At 38.3% G+C, this 13517-nt stretch overlaps 1 protein-coding gene across 7 annotated transcripts in view; it reads left to right on the top strand.

The window, feature by feature from the left end:
• Positions 1-13517, top strand: part of LOC115223427 (TBC1 domain family member 2B) — a 295916-nt gene that overhangs the window by 219952 nt on the left and 62447 nt on the right. The window lies entirely within an intron of this gene.

A 13517-nucleotide genomic window follows, 5' to 3' on the forward strand; every position in this document is an offset into this window, starting at 1 on the left:
ACAACAACAACAACAATAATAATAATATAATAATAATAATAATAATAATAATATAATAGAAGAGGGATTATGATGGAGGAGGAGGAAGAGATGGGGTGGGAGGGTAGTAAAGGTGGTAATAATCCTTTCTACAATAGACACAAGGCCGGAAATGTTAGAGGAGGGTGGCTGGTCAATTACGTCAACCCCAGTGCACAACTGGTACTTATTTTTATGGACCCCAAAAGGATGAAAGACAAAGTTGACCTTGGTGGAATTTGAACTCAGAATGTAAAGGTGTAAAGCATTTTGCCTGGTGTGCTAATGATTTTGCCAGCTCGCTGCTGTAGGCAATGTGATAATAACAGAAGGGAGATTATGTGGGGTGGGGTGGGGTGGGGGTGAAATATAAGGGTGGGAGGGGAGGGGATGCAGTAATAATGGAAGGGGCAGTAACATGCTGGTTGTTGATAAGGAGATTGAATATAAAAAAAAAACATAAATGGCTTGATAAGAGAAGGGAGAGTGATAGGAGAGACAAGATGATGGAAGTGAGTGAGAAAGAGGGAGAGAGAGAGAGAGAGAGAGGGTTAGCGATATGAAAATGAATGATGTTGTGAGAGAGAAAGGATGATAGGTGTCAAAGAGGGGCAAAGGGGAGAGTCATTGGACAGAAAATGATGGATAACAATGAGGAAGAGTGATGGTTGAAAGGGATTGATTATGGACTGATCTAATGATAGCCTTTATTAATAGGCAGAATGATGGGGGTAGAGTGATAAAGAGCAAAAGTAGGCAGGCAGGGTTGAATATGGATAGATTCGAGGCCATTTCTCTTTAGATTCGAGAACATGGATAGATTTGTGAATATGGATAGATTCAAGGCCATCTCTCTTTAGATTCGAGAATATGGATAGATTCAAAGCCATCTCTCTTTAGATGCGGGAATATGGATAAATTTGTGAATATGGATAGATTCGAGGCCATCTCTCTTTAGATTCGAGAATATGGATAGATTTGAGGCTATCTCTTTTTAGATTCGAGAATATGGATAGATTTGAGGCCATTTGTAGGTGATATGACCAAGAGAGTAGATAGAATGAATAAGACGAACAAAAAAATATTAGTAACAAGTTAAAACTCGGAAAATATAGAGTAATAAGATTTACATCACACAAAACTTCACTATTAACAATATGTGTGTGTGTGTGTGTGTGAATGAATGAATATCTTCAGTGGACAAAATGTGTTTGATTATTTTGGCAGAATGCTTCAAAACATGGCTTGATATTTGTCAGTGATATTCTTATGGGAATTTCTGTATTCTTAATAGTCGAGTGGCATTTTATCTTTATTGCCATTAAAGCTGGAAATGCAGATTCCTATAAATATGTAGAAGAAAGTGATAACAGTCATTGCTAATTCCAAGAGTGTTGGCTTTTCTCATTTCATATTCAACCAGAAACACTCAAGTTCGAGCCTTGCGTTTCATAACAGATCTGCAAATCCTTCTTGAGCCCTCAAATAAAGATGTTTCACCTGTTCCCTTGCAGCAATAAATGAGATTTGAACCCAATCTCATTTAGTATTGTCTGTGCCTGGTAGAAAACTGGAACTGTTTTTTCATGGAACTGTTTTTCCATGGAACTGTTTTTCCATGGAACTGTTTTTCCATGGAACTGTTTTTCCATGGAACTGTTTTTCCATGGAACTGTTTTTCCGTGCATCTCAAATATTCAGTTATGTTCAGCTTAATCAAATTTAATCGAATTAGTTTCAAACAAAATTCTTATCACCATGGATACATTTCAATTTTATCATTTTGTACAGCATGTTTTCCTTGATTTATTTTGTTCATGAATGTTTCAATTTTACCTTTCAAAGTGAAAATGTTTTGTGTTCACACCTTAAAATGTTAATTTAAACTGCTCAGATACACTTTAATTTACAGATAAGAGAAAAGTTATGTCTGAACATTAATATCTTTCCTATTCTTAGATGTCATCTGCTCTCAGCAGGTTGAATGTTAAGGAGCTGTATTTGAATAGTCTAAAATTCATAGTGGGGTCTCAATTCTTTCCATACAGGCTGGTCACAAGTCTATATTCTATCAAGAGTATGTCCTTAACCCTTTGATGTTTAACCCTTTAGTATTTAAACCGGCCATATCCGGCCAAAATAGTTATTCTGTCTTATGTTCAAACTGACCAGATCCAGGCTCTCAGACCTACCCTACAATGTTATTCTACATTAAGTAATTACACCATCAAGATCTTGAAGATATGAGATAATGCATGATTAATTCAAATCAATGTGAATCAAGCATTATGTTTGATAGAATAATCTGAACACTAAAGGGTTAAGCCAGTCATATCCGGCCCAAATATCCTACATGATTACATTCAAACTGGCCATATTCAGCCCCTCACACCTAACCTACATTGACATTCTAAGAATAAACTATCACACCATTGAAACTTCAAAGCTGTAAGATAATGTATGATTAATTTAAAACAATTTGAGTGAAAAAAAAGTATTACATTTAACAGATTAATCTGAACATTAAGGGGTTAATGTACCAAACATCTTGCTGCCATGCCTTCTGACCAATTCACCATATTGGGTTTGTCTAACTCATCTGCTATTTCGGTCTTCATGCATTTAACCCTTTTGTTACTAACCCGGCCAAAACCACCTCTGGCTCTGAGTACAAATGTCTTGTCATCATAAGTTTCGAATTAAAATCTTCCACCAAACCTTAGTCACAATTTACGTTCCTAACACTAGCTTAATGATAACCAAGTTATTTTATTAAATTCTTTGTTATATTTAAAATAATTGAAAGAAACACAGAGCATCTCAAAATAAATAGGTAATGAAAGGGTTAAGGGGTTACTTCCCCTGTACAACTATCCTTCCATGATTGCTGATACCCTCTATTTATATAATAATAATAATAATAATAATAATAATAATAATAATAATAATAATAATAATTTAGTTTTGCTTTGCTCACTAGCTTAAGTGATCTGTCATGGTGTGGCCATTGGTGTGCACAATCAATTTCTGGGAGGCATAAGGGAGAGCTGTGTAGAAGTCAGAGACCAGTGCTCCTGTCTACATCTGAGGATGGGTGGCTGTTAGGTTCACAAATTTACTGCTCCTTACGCACCTTACCAAACACCATGGATATAAATTATTTATATTTATTTAATCTCTTATGATCTAAAATATCTATGAATAAAAAGAAGCTCTTTTAAATGATGTGTTTCTTCATCATCATCATTATCATCATCATCATCATCATCACCACCACCACCACCACCACCACCACCACCACCACCACCACCATCATCATCATCATCATCACCACCACCACCACCACCACCACCTTCTTTTTCTTCTTCTTCTTCTTCTTCTTCTTCGAAGTCCTTTTTTTCCATGCTGGTGTGGGTCAGATGGTTTGACATGAACAAAATGAGTCGGAGGGCTGCCACTGAGTTCCAATGTCTGGTTTGGCACAGTTTCTACTGTTGGGTGCCCTTCCTTAATGCCAACCACTTCACAGAGTGTACAGCGTACTTTTCATGTGGCACTAGCACCTGTGAGGTTTCCAAGTACCTGCAACATGAGACCGGTCAACTGAGTGGAGGTATAGTATTGAAGGATAAGAAAGTAAGATACAAGGATAGGGGCAGGTGTCTTTCTGAAGAGGGTGGATACATGGTTTCCCTATCAGGAAAGAGAGAGAGAGAGAGAGAGAGAGAGAGAGAGAGAGGTGAGGTAAAGTAGAAGGTGAATATAAAAGATAGAATAGGATAGAACACCAGAAAAGGTGGATGTGTAGGTACATGTAACTAGGAAGTTTAGATATGAAAATTTTAGCTAACATAATGCAGTTATTGACTCTAATAATAAAACAAACAGAAACCAACATCACTTAATTCAAGAACATTAAAGATAAAATATTTTAAGAACATCAGAGATAAAATATTATAACTATAATCTTAAATATTATACTGTTTCGAAGATAAGTACTAATCATCATCGTCGTCGTTGTCATCATCATCATCATCGAAATGTGTTTTCAATGCTGGCATGCATTGGACTGTTTGACAGGAGCTGGCAAATCCAGAATCGTGCCAGGTTTCATTGCCTGTTTTGGAATGGTTTCTATGGCTGGAGCCCTTCCTAATGCCAATCACTTTACAGAATGTACCGTCACCCACCAGTGCTTTTTATGTGGCATTGATGGGGGTCTCAAGTACCTTGCAAGAAAAAAGCTCCTCAGCTGGGACGGAGGAAGTAGTATTGTGTGGGGTGTGAATTTATGCCAGTTGAGAGATTTAAGGTATAGAGAGAGAACGGATATAGGGGTCTTGCTGTATTCATGGAAAACAAAGAAGATTGAGTTGGAGAATAAAGTAAAGAGAGTGATGGTGGAGACATGTCAGGACATCCCCTCAAGGGATATTAGGAGTGGCGAGATGATATAGGGGTTTCGAGTGGGCAGGATGCGGTGGGTGGACAGGATAAGGTGAGTGTGGTAAATGATGGAGAGAAATATAGGAGAGGCTTGGGAATGATGGTTGCAGTAAATATGTGGGGGGACATTGAGGGTGATTACAGGTAAAACAAGGAGTTGATGATGGAGAACAGCACAGGGAGGGGAGATAAGATGCAGAAAGGAGGTGATTGGTGGAAACAGAAGGCAGGGGAAGAAAGATAACTGGGGGAGTAAAGCCGAGGGGTGGGGGAGTGTAGCATGTGCTATTCTGTTCTCATGTGATAAAGAAAGTGATGGGTGTTAAGGGATGAAATGTGGGAGGGGTGGGGAGAAGGTTGACGGGGGGGGGGCGGAAGAGCCCCTCATGGACATGCATTAGCAAAGTGGTTTTAGAATATCAATACTGTTATGGTGGGCGAGTTTGGTTTTTTTTGGGTTTTTTAATTAATAATTATCTGAATATTTCATCCAAGTTCTGTTGTTATAAATAAATGAAGAAGCTTATCGTTAGAGCTAGAGTTGTGATCAGGAGTTGTCCTGTTGCATAAATTGAAATGAAATTTTTTGAGCCATAGCCGTTGAAATTGAATGTTCAGTAACTGCTCCTTGCCATGGTGTGGATTTCTTCAATTAAAGCCAGTGACCCTCTTCTGACTGTCACTGAACAGTAAAAAAAAAAACCTATTGAAAGGATGATCTTATGCACTCATCATCATCATCATCATCATATCGGTGTTATCTACTTACCTTTATGTTTATTTTTAGATTTTACACACCTTAAACGAAGCCCGTCATATATATGTATATATATATGTGTGTGTGTGTGTGTGTGTGTGTGTGTGTGTGTCTGTATTTGTTCTCCCAGCATTGCTAGACATCCGATGCTGGTGTGTTTACGTCCCCGTAACTTAGCAGTTCGGCAAAACAGACCGATAGAATAAGTACTAGGCTTACAAAGAATAAGTCCTGGGGTTGATTTGCTCAACTAAAGGCAGTGCCCAAGATCCTATGCAGTGGGACTGAACCTGGAACCATATAGTTGGGAAGCAAACTTTTACCCTGCAGCCACGCCTGCATCTATGTTACATTGTATTATAATGTATTAGATATGTAATATTACATTATATTAGATATGAATCTTATATTACATATGTAATATTATATCTGATATGCAATATATTTGATGTTACATATTGTAACATGTAACGTATCATATAATCCATATATGTCATCTCATCATAGTAGATATGTCATCATCATCATCACCGCTCTTGTCATCACCATCTTCATTCTTGTCATCACCATCACCACCACAACCTCCAACGCTAATCAAGTTCAAGCCCAGAGGTCCTTCACTTATTCGTTTGATCTGCTAGAAATAATAGCAACTCAATCTCCTGCAAATTACACACTATTGTCTTTAAGCAAAAAAAAAAGTGGGTGGGTGGACATTGGATATTGTAATCCAATATAAATTTTAACCCCTCCCCCTTCTCCCCACCCAAAGGGGAAAAAGATAGGATGGTTCATCACCATTATCATCATCATCAGTGTCATCATAACCATCACCATCACTGCCACCACAACCATCATCATCATCACTACTACCACCTTCATCTCTGTTACTTGTGATCACCATTTCCTTTATCTTGCCCCCCACCCCCAACCAACCAACCCCCCCCTCCCACCACTCCAAATTAACTCTAATTACATGTTATCATTTTTAATTCGGAATGGAATAGCAGCTGTGTCTTTGACTGGATGTCTTTGAGAAATATCATTTTATCTTATTATACAATTCACCACTGCCACCTCTTTACCACACCACCACCACCACCACCACCACCATTACTACAGAACCCACATTATTGAAATACCACCTTCCACCACCACGACTACTATCACCACACAATCACCAACCACATATAATACCATTGCAACCAGTATTAACACCACTACCACCATTACTACAAAACCAACATGATTGAAATACCACCACCACTACCACTACTGCTGCTACCACACTACAGCCACTGTCACTATCATTCCCTGCATCACTACACTAAACATTGAGCAACAAGCTGGTCGTGAACTAGTTGATGTTCTTCAATTCTTCCTTCTTTGAAATCCACATACCGCTTCTACACATCTTTACTAATGAACCACTTCGCTCCTCCCCCTCTTTGCTCCATGTTACTTTTAGAATTCTCCATAAAGTGTTGAGAGGCTGGATCTGGCCAGTTTGAACATAAAGATAGACAGAATAGTTGAGCTGGATTTGGACAGATCAACTGCTAAAGGGTTATATATGTATATATATAGAGAGAGAACAAAGTGTACGTACGCCACTGTATATATACTCTTTACTCTTTACTCTTTTACTCTTTTACTTGTTTCAGTCATTTGACTGCGGCCATGCTGGAGTACCGCCTTTAGTCGAGCAAATTGACCCCAGGACTTATTCTTTGTAAGCCCAGTACTTATTCTATCGGTCTCTTTTGCCAAACCACTAAGTTAAACACTCCAGCATCGGTTGTCAAGTGATATTGGGGAGACAAATACAGACACACAAACATATGCACACACACACACACACACACACACATATATATATATATATATACATATATATATATATACATATATACAATGGGATTCTTTTACATGCCACCGGCACAGAAGCCAGTCATATATATACATACATACATGTACATATATACATATATATATATATATATATATTATATATATATATAGTTAATCCAAACATGAAAACACAAAGAGAAAACACAACAACGCGAGGATGTGGAACAAGTATAGTGTTATTGGATGCTCAGGAAAGGAAAGAAAGGAGGAGGATTTAATGATTCGAGCGGAGCTCTTTGTCAGAAACATAGGAAAAAGAAAGACCCAAGGAAGGGAAGACGAGGAAAAAATCGCCAACGGTACACACACACACACACATATATATATATATATATACATGCATGTGCACACACACACATATAAATATAGGTATATATACAGACAGACTGATATACAGATAGATATATGTGATTCAGAACTGTACAAAAAAAAAAAAGACAGTGACAGCTGAGGGAATAACAAACAATGTCTGATCATGGCCGCTGCCAGCCTCCCCTAGCACCTGTGCCGGGGGAGGCGTAAAAAGTGGCACGTAAAAAGCACCCATTACACTCACGGAGTGGTTGGTGTTAGGAAGGGCATCAAGCTGTAGAAACACTGCCAGATCCGACTGGAGCGTGGTGCAGCCTCCTTGCTTCCAGGACCCCAGTCGAACTGTCCAACCCATGCTAGCATGGAAAACGGACGTTAAACAATGATGATGATGTATATATATATATATATATATATATATATATAAGGATAAGATTATTATTTTAAATAGCAATCAAATTAAGTGACAGTATGGGAAGAAAAAACCTTTTAGGTATTAAAATTATAAATGAGGGTATCTAAGACATACCCTAATTTGTGATTTTAGAGTCAGGTTTTGACTGCTATTTCAAGCATGGTCGTATCTCTTAGAAACCCTTATTTATAATATATATATATGCCTCTTAGATCATGGAGAAGTCATCATAACCCAATTTTAAACACACATGTACTGCCCTAAGTATTAAATTATTACTCTTTCCTTTCATAATAGTGATGTGTACTATTGTGTCAAGAAGCTTTATAGTACTTTTGTAACCTTGCCACTGACACTAATCCAGGGCATCTGTCACAAGTCAACTATTGGCCAGTTTTTATAGGACTTGGGATGACTTGTTTATTTACTCATTATTTATTTATTTATTTATTTAAATCCTCTGTATCATAATAACATTCCTCTTTAAGTAAGGGAGTGGCTGATGTCGTTCACATGACAGTGTTGTTATATCATACACTCACACACACACACGTGCGCGCATACATGCTTGTACATGAATAATCGGCAGAGAAATCCTGGCATGACTCAAAGTTCAAGAGTTTCAGGCATGGTACTTATCAAACAGTTTGTTTCCCCCAAGCCTATATTTATGTAAAACAAATGAATTATTTTTGTGGTTAACGCATTCAGCCTGCCGTCTTTGGGAAAGGAACCCGTTAGATAAGATACATGTTTGGTATGTTGGTCTTTTAAATTTAAAAACAAATCTTATTCCAATGTCCATCTTCATATCTGAGTCTGTGAGTGAGGAAGGATTTTGTTTGTTGTTTGAAGATGATTGAAATAATTTCTGTTTTCTTTCTTTCTTTCTTTCTTGTTTTTGTTTATGTGTTGTTGTTTACTTCACCAAGACAACTGCCAGCTCCGTTAAAGTAGAGTAAATGCGAAACGTACTAAATACATGTAAACATTGGTAACCACACATCACAAGCTATTTTGTTTAGTGTTCAACTGATTCTAGTATTATACTCGTCGTCATCATCATCATCATCATCATCATCATCACCATCATCAGCAGCATCTTTTAATACCTGCTTTCTATGCTGTTGTTGTTGTTGTTGTGGTTGTTGTTAAGCAGCAAGATGAATAAGGGTGATTAGGTGATGGTCTAGGGCTTAGGGGTGGGAGACCCCAGACCTCGGAAAAAACCCCCAAAAAAACTTTGGTCTTGTTGTAGTCGAAGGCTCTTCATTGACGTCCAACAACACTGGGAGGTGGCTCTCGAAGTTGCTGGAAATGGAGATCTCCAGGTCCAAATTCTTGGATGGCGCTTTCTGTGCTGGCATGGCTTGGACAGTTTGACCAGAGCTGGCAAGCTGGACAACTGCACCAGGTTCTAGTCTGATTTGGTTTGGGTTTTTTCTGGCTGGATGCCCTTTCTAGTGCTAACCACTTTAAAGTGTGTGTTGGGTGCTTTTAACATGGCACCAGCACATGCATTTTTTTCATGTGGAACTGGCACAAGTGACTTTTACATGGCACCAGCACATGTGCTCTTGCAGACTTATCCACTTCATCCAGGATAGTGGCCTCAACACTTATGCTGTGGAAGATGGGTCTACTTGAGTACAGTAAGGTTCCTGATATTTTGGTCCTTTGCCATCTCCCCTGATTATATATAATAACTTTCAAAGGTGCCTGTCCTTACTTATGCTCATAAATGTTGGGTAATGACCAAAAGAGTATGATCAAGAACACATGTTACCAAAATGGGGTTCCTCTGAAGGAACCCTGGAGTAGAATTACTCAACAGGATGCTTAGCTTTGAGATCAGGGAATGTCTCCAAGTCAAGCTGCTGCTTCTCTGCATTGAGGGCTCACAGCCCTGGTACTACATGTATATGATTAGAATATTAGAATATCTCAGGAAAGCATCAGAAGACAGATTCTTTAACCCTTTAATATTTAAACCGGCCATATCTGGCTAAAATATTCTGCCTGTTTTATCTTCAAAATGGTCCTATCTGGCCTTTCACACCTACAGTACAGTGCCATTTTAAACATCAACAATCACATCATTGAAATCTCAAAGCTATGAAATAATGCATGATTAATTTAAAATGATGTGAATTCATAAGCATTAGATTTGTGGCAATATAGGAGTGGCTGTGTGGTAAGTAGCTTGCTAACCAACCACATGGTTCTGGGTTCAGTCCCACTGCGTGGCACCTTGGGCAAGTGTCTTCTGCTATAGCCCCGGGCCGACCAATGCCTTGCGAGTGGATTTGGTAGACGGAAACTGAAAGAAGCCCGTCGTGTATATGTATATATATATATATATATATGTGTGTGTGCGTGTATGTTTGTGTGTCTGTGTTTGTCCCCCTAGCATTGCTTGACAACCGATGCTGGTGTGTTTACGTCTCCATTACTTAGCGGTTCGGCAAAAGAGACCGATAGAATAAGTACTGGGCTTACAAAAGAATAAGTCCCAGGGTCGAGTTGCTCGATTAAAAGCGGTGCTCCAGCATGGCCGCAGTCAAATGACTGAAACAAGTAAAAGAGTAAAAGAGAGAGAGAGAGAGAGAGATTTAACAGAGTAAAATGAATACGAAATGGTTAAGCCAAACCAACCGGGAGGAGACTCAGGGATAGACCAAGAACATGATGGTTGGGTAATGTCCATAATCTCAATCGGTCATACTTGGGAATCCAGTCAGATAAGTCTGCAGATGATGCTTTCTCATAGGACTCTATGGAGGAGTTGCATGAGAACTCTACCCCCACAACCCTCCCAGGAATACTGGGCAGAGAAGCTGGATGGGATGGATGGTAGATGGGTGGATGGATAGAAGGAGAGGGATGGATTTCAACGAGTTGACAAGCTCACCTTTTTATTCTGACTCTGTAACTATGACTACAATATCGAACATCTCTTTTTTTTTTTTTTTTTTTTTTGAAGATAAGCAATGGGGCTGATTGTTATCTGGCTACTAATACTGGTATGTCAAGTAACTGTGTGTGGGGGCTCTTTCTTAAGTGCATTCTTCAAACAGGATACATACATCCTGTATATACTGAATGACAAAGATTACAATTGGTTGATTCTAAAACCTATTAGCTTACATAATCGCCATATTTCTGTACTTTTACTATAATTTTCAAGGAAATGACAGTGTAGAAAATCTTTTTCTACTATAGGCACAAGGCCTAAATTTTTGGGGGCAAGAACCAGTCAATTACATTGACCTCAGTGATTGACTGGTACTTGTCCCGTGGACTCCAAAAGGATGGAAGGCAAAGTTGACCTTCGCAAAATTTGAACTCAGAATGTAAAGTACCAGATGAAATGCTGTTAAGCGTTTTGTCCAGAGTGGTAACAATTCTGCCAGCTCGCCACCCTGGCAATATTAATAATAATAACAGCAACAGCAGCAACAACAACTTCAACAATAATAATGGTTTTAAAGTTTGGCACGACACCTGTAATTCCAGGCAAGGGAATAAGTCGATTGCTTCGACCCCAGGGCTCAACTGGTACTTAATTTATCGACCCTAATTGGATAAACTTAATTTATTGACAGGCAAAGTCAACTTTGGCAGAATTTGAACTCAGAATGTAAAGAGAACTGAAATGCCTCTAAGCATTTTGCCCAGCATGCTAATGATTCTGCCAGCTTGCTGTCTTAATAATAATGATGATGATAATATTAATAATAATAATAATGATGATGATAATATTAATAATAATAATGATGATGATAATATTAATGATAATAATGATGATGATGATAATCAAAACATAAAAACTATAAGCATCTGTAAATTTTGTGCTGGTGCCATGAGAAATATTTCTATATTGCAACAATTACAGAGTATAGAAAGAAGTGTAAAATTGATAACTATATAATCCAACCAAAATATCTGTTACACAACCATAAACAGAATTACTATTTAGACTTAAAGTACATTGTGCATATTCAAAGAACAGTGGCATGGAACGTTTTTCTGGTATTCTTTTATTCTTTTACTTGTTTCAGTCATTTGATGGTGGCCATGCTGGAGCACCACCCATTAGTCAAAGAAATCGACCACTGGACTTATTCTTTGTAAGCCCGGTGCTTATTCTATCAATCTCTTCTGCCGAACCGCTAAGTTACGAGGATGCAAACACACCAGCATTGGTTGGGGAGACAAATACAGACACAAACATACATACATAAATACACACACACACACACACACACACTGTCTGACACTCTGACAAATCTGCCAATCCATTGCTCTAATTTATAACAACAATCACCACAAAAAGTGGTTGAATATCTTTAGTTTAAACCCTGCCAGCATGGAACCTGGATGTTAAATGATAATGATGATGATAATAATAATAATAATAATAATAATAATAATAATAATAATAATGATGATGACTTGTCTGTTTCTATTTATATCTGTCAAAAAATAGTCTTATTGTAAAGTCATTACCCCAGCATGGCCACAATTCAGTAACTGGAATTTATGACTAAATGAATTTCCTTTGTCTCTTCTTATGTAAATAACGGATAACCACCCCCTCTCTATACACAAAGGAAGTTTTGATGCACTATAAATGTTACAAAGCTTCTCTTATCAGGAAATTGATATTTTAAATGTTCCTATTAACTGATAATTAAATAGCCTTCATTATTTATTCAATTATAAGCTTTTGAACTATTAACCTCATTTTTTCAAGATGAAGAAATATGGGTATGATCTTGGACACACTTTCTAGTGAACCTATGATGAGAGACATTAACTCTTTAGCATTTAAATCAGTTATATATAATCCATATATCCTACCTGTTTTATGTTCAAACTGAAAATATCTGGCCTCTCACACCTATCCTACAATGTCATTCTAAAATAGGCGCAGGAGTGGCTATGTGGTAAGTACCTTGCTAACCAACCACATGGTTCCAGGTTCAGTCCCACTGCGTGGCATCTTGGGCAAGTGTCTTCTGCTATAGCCCCGGGCCGACCAATGCCTTGTGAGTGGATTTGGTAGATGGAAACTGAAAGAAGCCTGTCGTATATATGTATATATGTATATATATGTGTGTGTGTATGTGTTTGTGTGTCTGTGTTTGTCCCCCTAGCATTGCTTAACAACCGATTCGGGTGTGTTTATGTCTCCATCACTTAGCGGTTCGGCAAAAGAGACCGATAGAATAAGTACTGGACTTACAAGAATAAGTCCGGGGTCGATTTAAGCCTGGTACTTAATTTATCAGTCTCTTTTGCTGAATCACTAAGTTATAGGGACATAAACACACCATCACCAGTTATCAAATAGTGGCGGGGGACAACACAACACACACACACACACACACACATGATGGGCTTCTTTCAGTTTCCATCTGCCAAATCCACTCACAAGGCTTTGGTCAGGCTGAAGCTATAGTGGAAGACACTTGTCCAAGGTTCCACACAGTGGGACTGAACCCAGAACCATGTGGTTGGGAAGCAAGCTTCTTACCACACAGTCACACCTGTGCCATTGTGCATCTAGAGTTACATTATTCTATGTGAACTTCCTTTCTCAAGACAGCAACAGTGATGTGTTTGTGTGTCTGTGTTTGTCCCCCTAGCATTGCT

Source organism: Octopus sinensis, linkage group LG23 (genome assembly GCF_006345805.1).
Source record: "Octopus sinensis linkage group LG23, ASM634580v1, whole genome shotgun sequence".
NCBI classification, from domain to species: Eukaryota; Metazoa; Mollusca; class Cephalopoda; order Octopoda; family Octopodidae; genus Octopus; species Octopus sinensis.